This window comes from Pinus tabuliformis, chromosome 7 (genome assembly GCF_031772625.1).
Source record: "Pinus tabuliformis cultivar Carrire ecotype Pingquan chromosome 7, CPIR1, whole genome shotgun sequence".
NCBI lineage: Eukaryota > Viridiplantae > Streptophyta > Pinopsida > Pinales > Pinaceae > Pinus > Pinus tabuliformis.
In genome coordinates this window covers 728,988,090-729,008,814 of record NC_142293.1, presented here as the reverse complement: position 1 = coordinate 729,008,814, position 20,725 = coordinate 728,988,090, and positions in this window count along the sequence as shown.

The following is a 20,725-nucleotide window of genomic DNA, read 5'->3' as shown; positions in this document are numbered from 1 at the left end:
GAATTGGTTAATGAATCATTAGAAAGTAATTATCATTCTAGGAAATCATGAAAATTCAACACGGTATCAAAGCCAATTTAAAGAGAATCCTTTAAAGGTGTAACCCTAGTCAAGTCATGGATGGTTTTTGATGAACTTTGTATGAATCATTGTAAGGAGAACAAGGACCGGGATTCTTATTTGAGACACAAACTCTACCTTATCTGAGTCAAATTTGAACCTGTGTTTGGGCCTCAGTAGCCCTCTATTGACCGCATTGAGAGGAATCAAGCCCTGGTACGAATTTAGAGACTATATAAAGATTGAACTTGTAAAGATAATCAACCTTTGTCTGAGAAAATATTAACCTAAATTTTGTCATGGTTAGGGTAGTCCTAAATCCACTTTTGGACGTCGCCTTGAAGGTTATTTTGAACTTATATAGGACAAATATGATGTCGACCTTAACGTTGTTCTTGTGAAATCCTGGACAAGATTTTGAAGTCATTTGATGTATACTTTAAATTTGATTTGTAAGCTCACTATACCCATTTTTTTGTACCATATAATTCATATTGGTATTTCTAGTAATGACATCATCACAATTTTGAATATGGAAGTTCGATAAGGCATAAAGGCAAGATATGCCTTGTTAAGTAGGATGAACCAAGTATGTTCCATACACTTGTGAAGTGCACTATGTTGAATTGAAATTATTGTACGAACATGTGTAGAGATACTTCCATATGCGTTCAGAAATATCTTTTATGACTGAGGTGTCATTGCTTGATGTTACAAATTGAATCAAAGGAGAAAAGGGTCTTCACCTATAAAGAAACAAATTCCAATTAGCACATGACAAAGTTTGTATTTGGAATTCTTAGGTTTTTTTTCTTGGCCACAACACCCCCTATAATTTTCAAACTTTTTTGGGGACCCTCCATCTAAATCTTGGTCAAACGAATTATTTAATGCTTTAATTTTGTTAATTTTGCGATATTTTATCTTTTCTTATATTTTCATATTGATTGCTCCATTGCATGTGTTTTGTTGCAATTTTCCAATGGTTAAAATTTCGTCTCATTATGACTTACAATTTGGAATATATCCTCAATCAAAGTTTGGTTGAATTTTGTTACCTCGGTGTAAAATTTGTATTTTATTATATTTTTATAAATTGTAAATAAAATTTATATCAATATGTAATATTTTTAATTAAATTTATTTGACTTTAACTGGTTATGTTAATTAAAATTAATTATTTATAAATATAATTTTAACTATTTAACAACGACATGGAGTATTCTCCCTGAGTTCCCTGACTTCTTAGAGGTATTGAAATTTCATTTTTTTCGAATCACCCAGGTTCACTCAGGTTCACTAGACTTTGGGATGACATGGGAGGAGCACAAAGAGTATTCAACACAAATTATAATTAAAAGGGGAGCTTATATTTATTAATGGGTAGATCAAAAATACCTTGGAGTGGTGGAGTGCTCGTACACCACTCACGAGCCTCCACCCACTCCCTCTCTTATTCCTTCACATGTACAAGCATCCCCTCATTTACTTTTACTTTGAAACCATAAAAACCTTAAAATCCTGCTCTTTTGAATTTTTATATCTATTTTTTATTGTATTTGTTTTTTTAGATATTTTTAAATTTATTTAAACATAACATTAATAAAAAACATCTTAGGACTATGTATTTTCCAACACTTTGCTAATTTTGGAATCTAGATTTTGGAGGCTAATATCTTGAATTTTATGGAATGGAAATGAGCACGTGAGGGCTTGTTGGAAATATTATATCATCGAGAAGGATATCACAGTGGTTGTATGACCAGATTTGGTCATTAACCACTCCAAAAAATAACATAATCTACAACTATGAATTTGCAACAAAAAATAAATTTATGAGTTTGTTTTGGAGAATTTTCGTTGGTCCAAAGTGGTTTGTTGTTGCAAATTCATTTTAGAAGATCAAATTTTCGAATCTTCTCTTCAAAATAAAGCAAGGGAAAACTTATATTTGGTTTTATTAAATTATTAAATTAAATTTGGACCGTTTAGTTTGTTTTTCACAAATTTTGAAATCTTAGTTTTTCTCCATTTTAATTAGTTTATTTATTTATTATTATTGGTTCTTTATAGAGCTTGGTGGAAACTATGTCTCAAAAAAATCTTGGAGCAAATGGATTGCACTAACAAAGAAGAGAAAAGGATTATTTCCAACTAAAATCAAAGATCTCAATCATTCTTTCAACAAATCTCCTTTTCGAGCATTTATTTTTGTAATTATAAATAACAATTGGGACAGGCAGAAAAGGTTTCCAATTATTTGCAAAAAGAGATTTTTTTGCACTATTGTAGAGGACTGAATTTTGTATAAAATTGCATATATTTGGACTAGATCTTAAGAGGTGTATTCCAGCTCCAAAATTTCATGATGTCATGGAATTTTCTTAGATCATGTACTCAAAAGCCATGATCACGACTGCAACCTTTGTGCACTAATTTCAAATTTAAAGGTTGATTGAAGGTATTAATTTCAATTTAATTTTGATTGACGGATTGATTGAGATAACTATTTGATAATTGGGTTTTATGCTATTACAAATTTCACTTAATTGTAGGCTTATCTAAACATTAAAAACCTATATTTTAATGATGCCTCTTATTCATATTAAAGATAGGCAATGAATTTGAATAGATATGCATGTTATCATTGATAACCCTTTAGTAGATTGATGACAAGTTTATCTTTGGTTTAATCATGATTGTATTATGAAAACTATTTCTTTAATGCAATTATACCACTTATTTTGAATTCATTTTATTTGAATTTAAAGGTATGTGCAGCAGGATAACTATTTATCAATAGTTGAATGTATATATTTGTTCAAATTAGTAGCAAGTACTGGAAATATTTCCTTGGCTTATTATCTTTATTTTTATTCTAAATTCAAGTTGGTCCAAAATTCAATATTTTTCTCTAGATTGAGAGGAGGACTAATCCTTCATTTAATCGAGTTAGATTTAATCTATACTTTTGAATGCTTTCATAATAGATTATATTATATTTGCATTTAGATTTGCACTTAGATTTAGTTCTCATATTTTAGAAGTTTCCTTATGTAGGAGAAATTACATTGGTGGATTAGTTGAGCCCTTATGTCAGCTTAAGAATTGCTTCATTGCAAGCATGCTACAAGAGGGTAAGTTTGATTGAATTTTCTTTTTGATAAGTTATTAGAAACACCGCAAGTCAATAAGGAGATAGAGGGTAATTTGACCCATTTGAACCAGTCAGAATCACCATTTCAAAAGGATAAGGGCTTCGTTGGGACCATGACTAGGTGATCTCCCCATTGTTGATTTAATTCATTTTTTTCCATCAACGGGCTTGAAGGCTATGATAAAAAAACCTTAACTCATGCAAGGAAGGGAAGAAAAGGAACATGTTGATTATGAGGATGATGAGTTCATAGATGGATTTCAATCATTCCTACAAGGATGAAAATATCAAGAGGGAGTTGACAATTCTTTGAAAAGATAAGTACTTTGTATATATATTCCTTGATTATTATTGTTTTACAATTAGTTAGCCTCTTACCTAGTGAGGATCGAAGGTACATCATGAAGGTTGACAAGGCTCTAGCAACAAATGGAAGCACTAGAAGAACAAGGAAAAATTTATGACAAGAGGGTTCTTCCAGGATCAATAATTTGTGTTCAAGAGAGAAATTGTACTAATCATACCTGATGACCAGAAGAGCTCCTAGATCAAAGGGAGCACGTAGGCCAACAAATTTAAAGAATGCTATGATGGAGGAAATTTTGTCGAAGACAGGTCATTGGTGACTTCCAAGTTAATCTCAAGATGAAGTATGTGGAAGATGGAAGCAAAGAGAAGTACAAAGAAATATTCATGAGGATTATCCCCCTTCCTCTCACCTCATGTCTCTTCCTACCCTCGCCCTCTCTCTCTCTCCCCCTCCGCCTCTCTTCCACCTCTCTTCCACAGTTGGTCACTAAGTCGAGGCATGATGGAGATGGAGTTCTACATATGTTGCTGGGATGTTTGCCTTATGTGGAGGAGTTGACATCATGGATAATGATGATCTTGGTGGATGGCTATCGAGATGGTGTGTTGTCGAGGACGACAACGATTTCAGGTGGAGGAGGATGTAAGGTCCTTGAGCGTGAGCGCGTTTGGGCACCGGGCGAGTCACCGTGCATGATGGGCGCACGGGTGAACGACGGGCGCGAAGGCAGGCGCGCGGGCGGGCGCACGAAGTGGGCGCGGGCTGCACGACGGGCGGGCGAGGTCTGCACGACGGGCGGGCGCGGCGACACGGGCATGCGACGAAAGACTAAACAGCAATGCGACGATACTTGGAGCGTTGCGACACTTAACAAAAATGCGTGGAAGTGATGGGAGTTTATACCTTGGCGTGAGGAGCCTTGCACGAAGGCAAGGCCGACTTACATGATGCACATTTGGGGCGTATGTGGAAGCATGTTTGGGGGTCGGCTGGAGTGCCACCTCCCATGCTAACACATGTATATATTACCCTTGCGCAGATTCATTTGGGAACAAGAAACTCGCACTTGGAGCTCGCATTACAAGAGAGGTAAAGGGGTAAAGTGCGCAGTCCATAGTGGAATGCGCATAGCTCATGCGCAGTTCTAAAAGGACGCAGGTTGATCTTCACTTAGAGCCGGTTGTGGGTTGGGCGAGGTGCGCCCAAGATTATTCTAAGTGCTGTTTTGTGCCGGGTTTGGTTAGAGTGTCTTGGTGACTCAGGTGAGCACCCACTCTTGTGCAAAACGTGCACATGTTCATTGTAAAAGGCTGATTTGCCTGTGTTGTAAAATATTCTAAGTATTGGCTTGGAGCTTGCCAAGCATTACTTGTATGATTGTATTATGAAGAAAGATTGCTTATAATATATATTGTTGGGAAGACTTGTTCGGGAGTTGCCCCTCCCCTTTATACTGTGCAATTGTTATTGTCTTTTATGATTTCTATGGATAATGAATGAGTATGGGCTTCATTGGTATAAAGGATAAATGCATGTTTACTTGGTTGCGAAACACAAACTAAGTAAGGACAAGTGAATTAGGCGTAGTCCATGAATGTTAGTATTGGTGAAAATAAAACGTTCGGTGGTGCTGCACCTCGCTATAAGCGGTTGGAAGACTACCGCAGGTGTAGGGGCGTGACACTCTCTCTCCCACACCTTCTCCCCTACCTTCTCTCTGTCTCTCCCTCGCCCACTCTCTCTCCCCCTGCCCCTCTCTTCCCCGTCGCCCCACCTCCCTCCCTCTCTCCTCCCCTCCCTCCCTCTCTCTCTCTCTCCCCCCCTCTCTCCTCCCCTCCCTCTCTCTCTCTCCCTCCCTCTCTCTCTCTATCCCTCTCTCTCTCTCTCCCTCCCTCTCTCTATCTATCCCTCTCTCTCTCTCTCCCTCCCTCTCTCTATCTATCCCTCTCTCTCTTTCTCTCCCCTCCCCCTCTAGCCCTCATCTCTCTACCCCCTCCCCCTCTCTGCCATCTCTCTCTCTCTCTCTCTCTCTCTCTCTCCCCTTCCCCCCCTCTATCCCTGCCTCTCTCCCCCCCTCTCTCCTCCTCCCTCTCACCTCCTATCTCTTCCTCCCTCCTCCCTATCCCCCTCCCCCCCTCTCTCTCTCCCCCCTCACTCTCTGTCCCCCCACCCTCTCTCTCTCTCGCCCTCCCACTCTTCGTCCCCCCCCCACTTCACTCTTTCTCTCACCCTCCCCGTCCGTCTCCTCCACCCTATCTCTCTCTCTCTTCCCCCCCTTCCCATCTCTCTCCCATCCTCTCCCCCTCCCCCACTCTACGCCCCCCTCACTCTCTCTCTCTCCCCCCCTCCTTTCCCCCCTCTCTCCCCCTCCTTCCCCCCCCCTCTCTCTCTCCACCCATCCCCATATCCACCACTGCTCGCTCTCTTTCTCTCTCTGTCCCTCGTCCCGATCGTCCCCCACCCTCTGTCTCTCCCTCTCTCTCCCTCCCTGACTCACCTTCCCCCTCTCTCTCCCACACCTTCTCCCTCACCTTCTCTCTCTCTCTCCTCCACTCGTCCTCCCCCTCTCTGTCTCTACCTCCCTCTCACCCTCCGCCTTCCCTTCCCCTACCCTCTGTCTCTCCCTCCCTCCTCCCCCTCCCCCTCTCTCCCATGCCCATCCTCTCGCCCTCTCTCTCCCACACCTTCTCTCTCTCTCTTTCTCTCTCTCTCTCTCTCTCTCACTCTCTCACCCACTATCTCTCTCTCTGCCTCTCCCTCTCTCCCCTGTCCCCCCACCTCTCTCCTCCCTCCCCTCCCTCTCTCTCTCCCTGCCCTCCCCTCCCTCTCTCTCTCCCTCTCTCTATCTATCCCTCTCTCTCTCGACCTCCCCCCCTCTCTCTCACACCCTGCCCCTCTCTCTCCCCCTCCCTCTCACCTCCTGTCTCTTCCTCCCTCCTCCTCTTCGTCGCCCCTTTTCCCTCTCTCTCTCTCTCTCTCTCTCTCTCTCCCCCACCCTATCCCTCTGTCTCTCCCTCTCTCCCACCCTATGTCTCTCACTCTCTACCTCCTCCCCTCTCTCTCTCTCTCCCCCTATCCCCCTCCTTCTCCTCCTCCCCTTATCCACCTCCCTCTCTCTCTCTCTCTCTGCACCCCTTCTCTCCCCCCTCTCCTCCCCCACTATCTCTCCATCCTCTCCTCCCCCACTGTCTGTCTCTCCCTCTCTACCTCCCTCTCTCTCTCTCACACACACCTTCTCCCCCACCTTCTCTCACTCTCTCCCTCGCCCACTCTCTCTCTCTCTCTCTCTCCCCCTCGTCCTCCCCCGTCCCCCCCTCTACCTCTCTCCCCCTATCCGACTACCCCCTACCTCTCTCTCCCTCCCTATCTACATCTCTCTCCCACTCCCCCTCTCTCTCATTGTCGCTTCCCTCCCCCTCTCTAACCGTGCCCCTACCCCTCTCTCCCTCCCTACCTACCTCTCTCTCCCACTCCCCCTCTCCCTCCCTCCTCCACTTTCTTCTTTACCAATCCGTCTCCCTCCCCCTCTCTCCCACTCCCTCCTTCCCTCACTCTCTACTTTAACATTCCCTCTCACTATCTCTCTACCCCTATCTGTCTTTCCCTCCCTCCGTCTCTCTTGCTATACCTCCACTCTCTCTCTCTCTACCTTTCTCCCTTTAAATTTTAACAACCCAAAATACATATATTTTATATTCAAAACAATACAATGAAATATCTTCACAATATTGTTTCTCCTAAAAAACAAAATATCATTTAAATATGTAATAATAAATATTACTTAAAACTAAATTAAATCGGATTACAGTGAACAAACAAATAAATTAATTATAAGAAAAAAACAAAAAAAAATTATAATAAAAATAATAAGTAGATGATTTTACTCTATTTATTTCATTTATTTATTGTAATATTTCTTGTCTTACAAAATACAACATAAATTCTTTACCAAAAAAATAGAACATAAATTCTTTAGCAACTAAAGTAAAGACAAATATAAAGCATATCTAAGTATAAAGTATATGGGGAATACCTCCCATAATTATCTTCCAAAGTTGCATTGTTAACAACAGAGTCCCACGTCTCCACTCGAGCTCCTCCGCAATCTTTCAAAAAACAAAAGAAACTCAATAAAGAAACGATAAAGAAACGAATGTAACAAATGTAGAAGGCTTTAAATGCGATTTATAAGTGATGTACAACCCAACGGATAGAACCACCACAGTCGATGCAATCAGCGCCCCACGCTTAGAAAACGTTGAACTACACGATGTAGGAAAGGGAATTCGCTGGTTCGGCAAGTTGAACGCTTTTCTTCCTGTTGGCGAGACGAATGTACCCTTCTCCGCTTTTATTCCTGTTGGAGAGACGAATGCACCCTTCTCCATTTCCTTCCTTCCAATAACATGATCATATTTTCCTCCTGTTGGCGAGACGAATGTACCCTTCTCCATTTCCTTCCTTCCAATAACATGATCATATTTTTCTGCTGCTTTTCCGTCATCCTCTTTTTTCTTTTCTCAGGCGGTGCTCCCGATTTCGGTCCTCCATCCTTTAGCAACTCCAAAAAACCAAAAGAAACAGTGCATACCTTTTTTAACCGCTGCACAACATGTGAGGAGTACATCAACCAAGCCAACATATCCTCTCATCTCCCAGGGAGAAGCAAATCTAAACAGTTAAAAACAAAAAATACCATTATCTAAACAGTCAAAAACAAAAACCCAAAAAAATAAAACCCAAAACCCACGAAATGGCTACAAGCAAAAAGTAAGAAATAACGATGGACATTGCTAAAGCATCCACAAAAGAAAGAAAAAGTAGAAATGAAAAAGGACAAATCAACCAGGTGCAATGCTAAATCAACCCACTACCCAAGATGCTCTGCCCTCTAGCAGCATTCTAGTCTGCTACACTCAGTTTATGTCATGCTAATTTGTACCGGCATTCTGCTCTGCTACACTCAGTTTGAATGCAAAAGGTATCACCCGTATGCAAAAGGTAATCGTTATATATACCATTAATGAACAGAGGGTGTTCACAGAAATGGAATCTGACGGCCTCCTTTTCTGAAATCCCATCACGTGTCCTCGATCACCACGTGAACCACCACGTCCTCTCGCTGGTTCTTCAAACGATGGTTCCTCTCTATGTGCTTCACTCCAGCACATATGCAGAGTCGGTCAAGCCCCATTAACATTCGGTGGAAGCCACGAGGGTTAGAATATTGGATGGTCAAATTGCCCTAGCATGAACCCTCTACTGGTCGAAGGGTTGAAGGGTCAATTCGCTTCGTTTTGCAGAGTATCGATGACTTACTGCAATTTATGATGGGGACCACCTGGTTAGGCTCTGCACGCATAGCTCCAGAACTCCCATCCCATGCTCGATGACCTGGACGAAATGAACCACCATGCTCCCACTCCATGCTCGATCACCTGGACGAAATGAACCACCATGCTCCCACTCCATGTGATCCTGCTCTGCATCCTGCAATTTACAGAAATTTCCATGGGATTATAAGTTCACCTTTTGGATCCCTTCGACATGCCTTTGAGCGTTCAGAGGATGGTGAGGATTCTATGTAGTGCCCTCACATTCAGTGGATTCTATGTCTGCATTCTCCGTCTGGATGCTAAGTGGTTAAGCAGCAACTCCCACGCAGATGTGCACCAGCAAGCTTTTCTACGAGCTCTCTCGACGGATGGAAAACACGCTAAGTTCAATCCTTATTTATTTCTTAGTGTCCACAACGGCTATGCCTTTTTCGAATTTTCCAGAACACATCATAGCTGTTTTATCCACCTGCAATCGATAGCCTCGGATACCCTCCACGATCTCCGTTTTCAAGTTCTGTTGATAGCTTTATATATAGTAAAAAGTCGTGAATCAAGATAAAAATAGAAATTTTCCAATTACAAATATGGTAAAATATATTAACAATCGTTTTAATGTTTAAAACAGTCAAATTTGTTAATCATTTTTTTGATATTAACAACTTAATTATACATCTGAGATTAACAATTTTGGAGATTGGTTTTCAAAAATTAACCATGCAACTCCAATATGGAACACTTCACTATTTAGATTTTATATTAAATATATTAATCATTTGTGTAAATAATATAGATATTTTTTATTGTTTAATATTGAATAGATGATTATATATAGTTATTTAATATAAAAATCACAAAATTTTGACTTTTTAATCCAAAAGGATTAAATTTCACATAAATTAAATAATTTACAAATTTAAGTTGCGTCTTATAAATTGATAATTTTTATTTTTATTATCATTACTTATTTTCCTCTTATTTGTTTTAATTTGAAAATTATTATTATCAACTTAGATCCATCTTAACTCCAATCTACCCTGAGAGGGATCAAATTTCTTTTCACTTTAAAAGAGGTTTGCACCTCAAAAGATTTGATAAAGTTATGATGGATCTAGGTTGTTTTAATTTCTCCCTTAAAATAGGCTATATTCCACATGGATACCATGGGTTTTCTTTTTTCTTTTGCTAGGTAAACACCCATGGGGGATTTGAACCAGTGACCTATCACAAGGAGTGCCTTAACAATGCACTTGTTTTAATTTCTCCCTTAAAATAGGCTATATTCAACATGGATACCATGGGTTTTCTTTTTTCTTTTGCTAAGTAAACACCCACGGGGGATTTGAACCAGTGACCTATCACAAGGAGTGCCTTAATAGTGCACTTGTTTTAATTTCTCCCTTAAAATAGGCTATATTCCACATGGATACCATGGGTTTTCTTTTTTCTTTTGCTAGGTAAACACCCACAGGGGATTTCAACCAGTGACCTATCACAAGGAGTGCCTTAACAGTGCACCCATTCACCGTCAATCCAAAGCCCCGTGGGCTTACCATGGGTTTCAATACCATGGGTCATTTTTATTTTATTTTTACATGGTTATTTTTCATTTTACTTTCATTTTTCTTGATCTAAAAAGTTTACATTTCATTATATTAATCTTTTTATTTAATTATTTATTTTTATATAATTGACTTAGTCAAAATGTCAAACATTACATTCCAACATCCTTACCATCCTCGGCTAGAGAGAGGTACAATTAAAATACATACATAAATTACACCTAAAGTTTTACATAGTTTGATAAAAGATAGTGATTGCATTACTTATTTCTATCATATTATTTATTTATTTTTAATCATATAATTGGCTTAGTCAAAATGTTAAACGTTACATTACAACATCCCTACCATACTGGCCTAAAGTTTTACATAGTTTGATAAAAGAGGGTGATTGTATTAACTATTTATATCACTTATTTATTTATTTTTAATCGAACATCATTTATTAGTTATGAAAGTATTGCTATTTGTTGGAGTGAATGTATGGTTAATCAAAATGTAGATATTCTTATGCAATAATCAAAAGCTTTATCTAATATAGTTTTGCATGCTTACTTCAACTAATACATTATCAATGCTTTAAATGAAAAAATATTACCCATTAAATCAACACTTCATTAGCTTCATAACTTTGATTCCAACTATAACATCGCTAATTTATCTTACATTCATTTTACGACAATAACAGTGATTATGTAAAAAAAACTAAGGAAGTAAAGGTGAAGATACTCCCATGAGGCATACCAAAGGGAATTCTTAACATGTAGAGCAACCATGTATTTAGACTGAAGGGAAATTCATTGATATCTGATATTTTTCGACATATGTAATTGAATAATAATAGGAGAATTGAAGAGGACTATTTGCAACTTACCATGGTTTATACTTGTGCCGAAGGCTACCATAAAGTATTCAAGTACCTATTCGAAGGCAAGAGATTTTCCTACAATTGGTGCAAACACAAGAAGAGTTCATCTACAAATTGTTGATCAGATGCAATTCTATCATCCCCATGAAGTTTCATACCCCTAGTGTTTTTTTAGGGTGCCATAGCATTAATACTTCAACTCAATACTTCTTCAATTAGAAAAAAAAGCAGGATAATGGCCCCCCTTGTATGACTCCACAAGGTGGAATGAATGTTGAGGAGGGTGACCCATTTATGAGGATCAAGAAGAAGCCATTGGAAATAAGAGAGATAATCCAATTTATACATTTGTCTGAAAACCCAAAGGTGAAAATGATGTGATATATTTATTGCTAACTAAGTCTACCAAAATCATTGGGCATCGCAAGCTTGATGACCATACCCGAATTTTGAAATATTTAGAGATTGAATCAATTCATGGGCCAAAATGATGTTATCAATGATTTTTCTACCTTCACCATAACTAGATTTCTCCTAGAATATGAGCTTCATGATTCTCTATCATGTCTTCTTTAGCAATGAGTGTGAAGTAGGTGGCATTAAGGTTATGAGTACTAAGGAGGTTATGCAAAAATCTGTCTAGTCTAGGGGTTTTCCTTTCGACATTTCAATGACTACTCGTTCTACATATTGAACTATGATCTCGAAGAGCAAGGCTTCGTTGTGCTTCTAGGTAATCAAAGTTGGAATGTTCTATGTAATTCTTTCAATAAACTCCTCTAAAAACTTCTTAGGTTCAGTGAGCAAATATTATTAGTAATTTCTCAATTCCTTTTCAATGTTAACATCTCACTATAACTTCAAGCCCTAACTATCTTTTAGGGTTGAAAATAAGTTATGATGTTGATGTTAAACCATGGATAACTTGAAGAATTGTGTGTTCTTCTCTCCTTCATCTACCCATCAAAATTTTAATTATTGCTGCCATAAGACTTCCTCTTATTTGTTACACTCCCCCAACTATATTTGATGTTGGGTTTTGTGGCTGATAAGTTTCATTGTTCTACCTTTGAGGATGATATTATACTAAACATGCTCCATTTTTCTCAATCAAATCCTTCTACGATTCAAAAATATATTTGAATTCATCTTTATTGCATTGTCAAAGATAATCTGAGGTAATTTAAATTTTTCCAGAAGTGATATGTTGTGGTATATTTTCTCATTGGAGCTTCTTTCCACTATTTAGCTAAATTATGCTAAATATATGGATTATTTAGCTAAAACTATTCAAAATTAAATGGATCATTTTTTGGATTCATGTCTAATCTAGTTTCAAACTTATTGGTCAATGATTCAAGCCCATTCTTACAAGAAACTTATTGGCCCTATGATCATTAAATATTCTGAAAAAAGGAAATTCATCTAGTCTAGAGCTTACGTGATGAAGGACCCCTATTCTATTGTCCTAGGTGTGAGTTTCATTGGATGTTTCCAATTCAACTATAACTGGGCTTCAATTATTGACTTTGAAAAACCAAAAATCTACATCTGGTCATCTCATACCCATGATTTGAATAGAAAGTGGCATCCACCCATGGTATCCACCCATGCTATTGTAACTCAAGAAGCCAACGAGAATACTATAAATAAAAATCCTCACTTGGTAAATGACAGATGGTTCCTTCACATTGTAGGGTAAATGATTTATCCATATAATAAAGAATTATATTTTTTTCATATATTGTAGGTATTGAGTGTGTGTAATTTTTGTTCAAGGTTTTTCTAAGAATAGTTGCATGGCATATTTATATTCTTTCTCTCCTACTCTATCTCTCTCATTATTTATTGTTACTAGATCATAGCCCCTATGATCTAGATAAGTGGTATGAGAGCCAAGTTGATTTAACAAATGTATGTCTAGCCCATTGCTTTGAGATTCTAGTTATTATTTAGATGGAAGATTAAATTTTCTCCCTGGCGAGGGTTATGCCTTTTATTTCCTCAAATGATTCACCATATGGATTTTGTGAAATCACTAGCAAGGTCCAAAGGGATCGTGACCAGTGAATTCCTTGAGAAGTCATCAATAAGGGGAAAATGATCAAACCCTATGGTTGTGGTAGCCTTTAAAAGGGTTGTAGGAAGCTCCAAGATGGAGTAACATAATGATGACATGCCTCAAACCACAGATGTGGTGGAGGAATTATGGATTGGAAATGATGTTAGTCCTTATGTGCCATTTGATAATGGAAAGAATGGGTTGCATAAGTTTTTTTGTAAGAACAAAACACTAGTCCAATTTCGAGTCTGGTGGTGGCATGGCCTCATGTCCAAGCTATAAGACTGCATCTTTCTCAATGATGGTTCTCCCAAGAAGCAATGGTACATGCTCAAAGACCTCAATAATCCTCATTATGTTGTTGCCTTTGTTTATTCCACCCTGGAATACTACCCCACCCTCCAAGAATCAAGAGATTATAGCCATGCATAAATTAAGGATGAATACGTGGCATATGCTTGGGAGGATAAGATGCAAAAATAATATGGGAGTGTCTTGTATTTTCTCATCAGTCCCATTACCCCAAACTGTAAGGCTGAACATTAGAATTATGTGGACGACACCATGGATAGAGCCTACACTTGGCTCACTACCTATCAATCCTCTAGAGTGCTCATGGTTCTCCTCAACATTCAAACTGAAACTTTGCTTACCAAGGTATCTGGCAAAAGGGTGACCACTATGCTAATCATAGGGTCCCTCTCTAACCTCTAAAGAATATAAAATCCAAGGCTTTATAGCTTTGAAGGTTACAATGACATCAACGTGAGTGACGACATAGTCGCCATGAATGTCATAAGAAATGGTGTGAATGAATTCATTATATTTCATCTCATACCATCCATGCTTTTAGCCACCACTTACATGTTTCAAGAAGTTCAAAAATTTTCATAGAAATGCATGTTCACAAAAGAAAAAATGATGGCCATAGTACATGGTGAGTTTCCGCTCCATAATAGGGGTAACAAAAGGTATGGATGTCATGTGGTAGGATTCAAAAACATTATCCAAGCCTTTGGTTCATGCATATATTCTCCCAATGATGCATTTGCCACTACCTATCCATGAGATCCTAGAGTGAGGAGCTTCTTCTTTCTTCATACTATAACCCGTACATGTTGAATATTTCAGATCAACTTTCAAATCACATCCAAAATGAGTGGAAGATTTTGGATCTTCGCGCACAACCCTAAGAATTCGATAGGAATGTTTTCGATGTTTCCAAATCCCTCACCTATGTAAGATTTCATAGGTTTTCCATTTCCAAATCCTTTTCCAACGGAATACTTATGATATTGGCCCTTCTCAATGGAGGATATTTTTTCGTAGCTCATTCCAATGGAAGATTATCATTCTTGACCCCCTCCAACAAAAGAATTTTGTCACTGGCACTAGTTGGGTGAAAAGTTTTGATGTCATACACAACAAGACGAAGACATTTGACATTATAACCTTCTAGGGGAAACTTCCATCATACACCCATGTCAATGGATATTTTCCCATCTAGGGTTTGTCCATACACTATTTGTATCAGAGTCGGCCCACAAATGTCATGGGGTATCAATATATTTGGACCTTCATTTATCACAGTTGTGGGTCACCTACAAACCCATGTTTATGGATCAAATACAAAACACCCTTGCCATTGATGTTCATTTTCTAGGCCAGACACTATCAATATCAAAGTTGGCCCATAAGAATGATAGGATACTATATCCTTTGACTTTTTCTCCCCATGATTATGGGGCAACCACACAAAACCCTTATATTCATTGGCTCATATTCAAAAAAAGATTCTCATGAGGGAACTTGAAATAATGACAACCATTTCTTCCTAAGGGAAGAATCTTGATCCAAATGGAAAGTAGTATCCACACATGGTATGTACCCATGGTACTGTAACTCAAGAAGGCACCTATAATACCATAAATGATGGGCCTCACCTTGTGAAATGAAAAATGTGTCCTCCAAAATGTAGGATAAATGATTTCTACATTTAATAAAGAATTATTTTATTTTCATATATTGTTAGGTATTCACTGTGTGTATTTTCTATTTAAGGTTTTTATAAGAATTGTTTCAGAGCATATTTGTATGCTCTCTCTCCTCCTCTATGTCAACATTTACGTTTCATAAATCTTACACCCCGAGATACGTATCAACCTCCCCCATTTTCATCCAAGGATTCAACCATGAATATTGTCCCACAAATGGGTAACCATGTGCTATAATATAAGGGATGGGTTGAATATTGTGAAAAAAGAAAAACACATATTCCTAGTTAGATTGGGTCCATAAATAATGGAAATAAAGCCCATTTATGTCAAACATATTAGTTGATACTTTATTGTGACAATTCTTTGAGTGGAAAAGATGTTTGAAAGCATAATATCATGGGGGATGTATAATAAAGTAATTCCCCTCGACGTCTCATGTACATCTAATTTCATTGAGTTATAGTTTCTTGAACAAGTAGTATAAATTCTAGAGAGCATATCAGTTGAGGACTTTCTTGCCTATAGAATAACCATAGTTGGTTTTGCTTTCAGAATTATATTTTTAATATATATTACTTTTTTTCATTCATTCATCTAATAATTTATGATAATATATTCTTTGGGTATTTGAGGGGGTGGGGTGGAACATGTTCATCATCAATGCCATTATTCTTAAATTGGCTAGCATTTCTCTCAACTCTTGTAGAAGTTTCTTAGTTCTTCTTTCCTTGTCCTTTTATTCTATTTTCCTATTTTTATCATTCTTTTAGGGTTTTAGTTTTAACGACTAAATAAATAGACTAGTGATGCTTACATTGCATTTTTTATTCCTAAAATTGTCCTTTTTTATCAAGGCTTTTGTCAAAAGTTGAATTTATTGATTCAATATTGAGTTAGTCTCCTTTCCATCCCATTCTACTACTAAATACTGGAAATCAAGCTTCCTAAGCTCCATATCTTCTCCCTCCTCTATGTTTTTTATGTCTCTAACCTTTTAATCCATTTATGTGTCTTTGTTGTGTCCACTATTATTGTTTCTTCACTTCATTAATTATATCATTCTTTCCCATGTTTCTTATAACTGGTGGGATTACTCAGGATTATTGGTAACCTTGTTTAAGGTTTCCACCATGTTCTTGGATAACATTTCATATCAATTACATGATATTTTCCAATGAAATCAACATCCAAGGAGGGTTTTCTACCTGATTTTTTCTTTCTTACCACATTTTCAAAACTCCTAGGTTCTTTCTCCATTTATGGTTTAGGGATAGAGGAAGATTTATTAAGAGGAAAATCCCTAAATAGGTTCCCTTGCTAATGATATTTGTGTTGATGTCGCTTGTTGTGATGACAGTCCTACTACCAACATCCATTCGAATGAGCCTGAATTAATAAAATGTATTGGTACCGGAAATACTTGCTCATTGTCCCATGTCTTGAAAAGTGTATTAGTTGTTTGGAAAATACAAGGATGCAAGTTTGGAGAATAGTTTTGTCTAAGGAATATATACTTTTAATAATAGAGTTCAGGCTTCTGTGATCCATATCAAGTTAATAAAGATTCTTTGGCGAAAATCACATGGAATATCATTTGTCGACGCGTTTCGAACCAACCAGTGTGGTTCATCGTCAGGACAAGTTGAAGAAACAGATCAAGCTCATCATGTTAAATAGTCTAATCGGAGCCTCCAACAGCTATCTTTTCTAACGGCTAGTTTGACTCAAGGACAGAGGTCAAAATTATTATATTCGTTTAATTTTGTTTAAAGACATAATTATTAAAAATTATTAATAATTTAACGGAAAGTTAGTTGAATAAATGGCCTTATAGAATACCTAAAAATTAATATAGAAAATAATAATTTTATTTAAATTTTATTAATATAAAAATAATAATAATAATTTTATTTAAATTTTTATTAATAGATAAAAGGTAATTAAGTTCAAGGCTAACTATGATAAGTTAAGGGAAATTAGTTAAATACATGACCTTATGAAAAAGGTAAATGCTTCAATAGAATAATATTAATTAAAAGAATCATTAAAAATTATAAGTTGATTAATAATTTAAAGGGCAGCTAGTTAAATAAATGACCTAAAATAATAATTTTATTTACATTTTATAAAAATAATAATTTTAATTAAATTTAAATAAAAGGAAATTAGGTTAGAAATCAAAGTTAATTACCATAAGTTAATAGGAAAAAGACCTTATGAAAAGGTAATTGCCTCAATAAAATAAAAAGAATAAATAAAATAATATTATTTAGAAGAATTCTTAAAGAATGTATGCTAATTACTACAAAAAGGTTAAAAAGGACCCAAAATTAGTTAAAAATAAAAGGAACAAAAATAGTTATAAGAAGGACCTCAAAATAAGAAGGCCTTGAAATATCAGAAGAAATAGAAATCACACTAAAATTAAAATAAATAAAATAAATTAGTTAAAGAAAAAATAAAAATAAATAGATTAAAAATAAATAAATAAATAAATACATAAAAAAAATAAAATAAAAATAAAATAAAATTTAATATATAAATAAAAATAATTAAATATATATAAAAAATAGATCAAAAAAAAAAAAAAAAAAAAAAAACCAAAGAGGATGAAAAACGACTAGGACGAGAGGGCAGGGACCCAACACCTACTGACTTTCCAACCATCGTCTCTATTGAGATTGCTTGGTCTCTTTTCAATCTCAAGCGCTTCCCTGAATTTTCGATGATGGAAATGCGAAACCTTAGCAATAACACTGGCCTCTTCAATACAAACATGATGATTGGTTTTCTCAGCATGTTCAGCGAACGCGGAAGACTTTGCTCTCCTATGCTTAAGATCCGCTGCGTGTTCGCTAATCCTCTGATTAATGGAACGACCAGTCTCCCCAATATAGGGGGTCCCACAGGAACACGGGATCATATAAATGCCCTTCATATCCTTAGGGTCGATAGGATCCTTCACTGATCTGAGGGACATACGAATGGTGTTCAGGGGCCTAAAGGTCATAGGGACATTATGCCTCTTGAGAATCCTGCCAATTCTATCAGTGGTCCCTTGAACATAAGGAAGATGGACACCTGGAATACGATCTCTAGGTTCTCTTTTAGTCAGACAATTCCTGGAGGCTTTAAGGAAAGCCCTTTGACCCAAGTATCTACTATAACCATTCTCCGCAAAGACATCCAGTAGATGGGATTTTTCCTTCTCAAAGCTATTCTTGTCTGAGATCCTCAGAGCCCGAGTAGCAAGGGTACTAAGGACACCCATCTTCTGAGCCGGGAAATGGTGGGAACTGGCATGAAGATACTGCTCCGTATGAGTTTTCTTCCGGAAAACTCGATGGGCGAGGGAGCCATCATCATTCCTAGAAATGAGAATATCCAGGAAAGGAAGGAAACCATCTACTCTTGCTCCTTAGTGAACTTAATGGCTGAGGAATGCCTATTGAGATGATCAAAGAAGAGATCAAGCTCAACCTGGCCATGAGACCAGATGACATTGGTGTCATCCACATACCTCCTCCAAAGCTTAGGAAGGAGCCGGGAAGAGTTCAAGGCCTTGGACTCAAAATCTTCCATAAACAGATTAGCAACAATAGGGGAAAGGGGGGATCCCATTGCCACCCCACATGTTTGCTCGAAGAACTCCCCTTCAAAACTGAAGAAGGTGGAAGTGAGACAGATCTCAACCAACTTGGCCGTGTCAGGATCTGTTAGGCGGTTAATCACATCCATGGCCTCATTAATAGGGATGCAAGTGAATAGGGAGACAACATCAAAACTGACAAGAATGTCCCCAGGATCAAGCTTAATGCCCTTGAGCTCCTCAATAAAGGAAGCAGAGTCCTTTACGAAGGACTTCGTACGACCAACAAGGGGCTTAAGCTTTAAAGCAAGGAACTTCGCAAGAAGGTATGTCGGACCTCCAATGGTGTTGAAGATGGGCCTTAAGGGGACCCCTTCCTTGTGAATCTTGGGGAGGCCGTAGATTCTAGGAGTAATAGGGTTGCTTTCAATGAGCTTATGGTGCAAGGAACTCAAGGAGCCAATGGATTTAATGGCCATAGCCACATTTCTAGCAACCTTCTTCAAAGGATTTCTGGGAAGCTTTTTGTAGCTACCACTATTATGAAGATGATCCAACATCTTGCTGTGGTAATCAACTTTGTTAAGAATTACGGCAACACCACCTTTGTCTGCCTTTAGAACAATGATATCCTTGTTTTGGTTTAAGGATCTGAGAGCTAGAGATTCCTCTTTGCTAAGGTTACTCTTAGGCGGCTTAGCCCTCCTCAGGGCAACAACACAATCCTGCCTGATAGTATCCTTGATCCTATCAGGTAAACCTCGGATCCCAAACTCAATATCACAGATAATATCCTCTACGGGGATTTTTCTAGGGGCTAAGGCAAAATTTAAACCTTTGCCCAAAACTTTAAAAACAGCAGGGGGAAAAACGAAACTGGAAAGATTAATAACCTTGTTACCAGAAGGAGAAGAAGGGGTAATACCAGTAGCCTACATCTCTTCCCATGATGAGATCTTAGACTGCTGCAGTGGCCGCTCTCTCCACGGGTACTCTTCCTTTTCTCTATTCTTCTATTTATTTTAGATGCACTTCATAACAATTACATGTTTCATATGCATACATCTCTATCTTGTCCACATTCCCTCTCACATGCCCACTTGATCATCCTTCTACTATCTTCTCCACTACCCCACCCTCTGTTACTAGAGCTGACTCCATCACTTCACCTATGCCCTCCACCACTTCTCAACTTTCACATCCATATAACCTCTGACCCCGGGTATCCATCCCTCCTAGACCATCTGGATAAGGTCTCTCTTCGCTCCCTATTGAGACCAAACCCACTCGAGGGAAGCCTTCCAAGATTTCAAGAGCTATCCTTCTTGCGAGGGTAGATGTGGCCCTAGGCAAACAGACCACAATTGATAGGGTTCTTAAATGAAAGAACACCCTTAATCAAGATGATCCATGAAGTGTTTTTACATCAACTTCAGAGGGTTGGCTAGCACTACTAAAAAACTAGCCCTTAAGAGGCTCCTAGATACAAAGCCATCTGACATACGTTTTTTAGAAGAAACCCTCGGGAAGGAAGAGTATGTTTCCTAGATTCTTCACTCTATGATGTCTGGCTTGTGCTTTCATGCCCTAGATGTTAATGGATGATCCAGGGGTATTGAACTGGGAATTAATACTCGATCCATCAACCCTATTTCTTTATGGGGGGGACCTGGATTCCTAGGAATGGATATATTTTCTTCAGAGATGGGCAGGAACTTTCGTATCACCAATGTCTATGCACCATATCATAGTAGGCTGGAGTTTTGGAATCACCTCTTGCAACT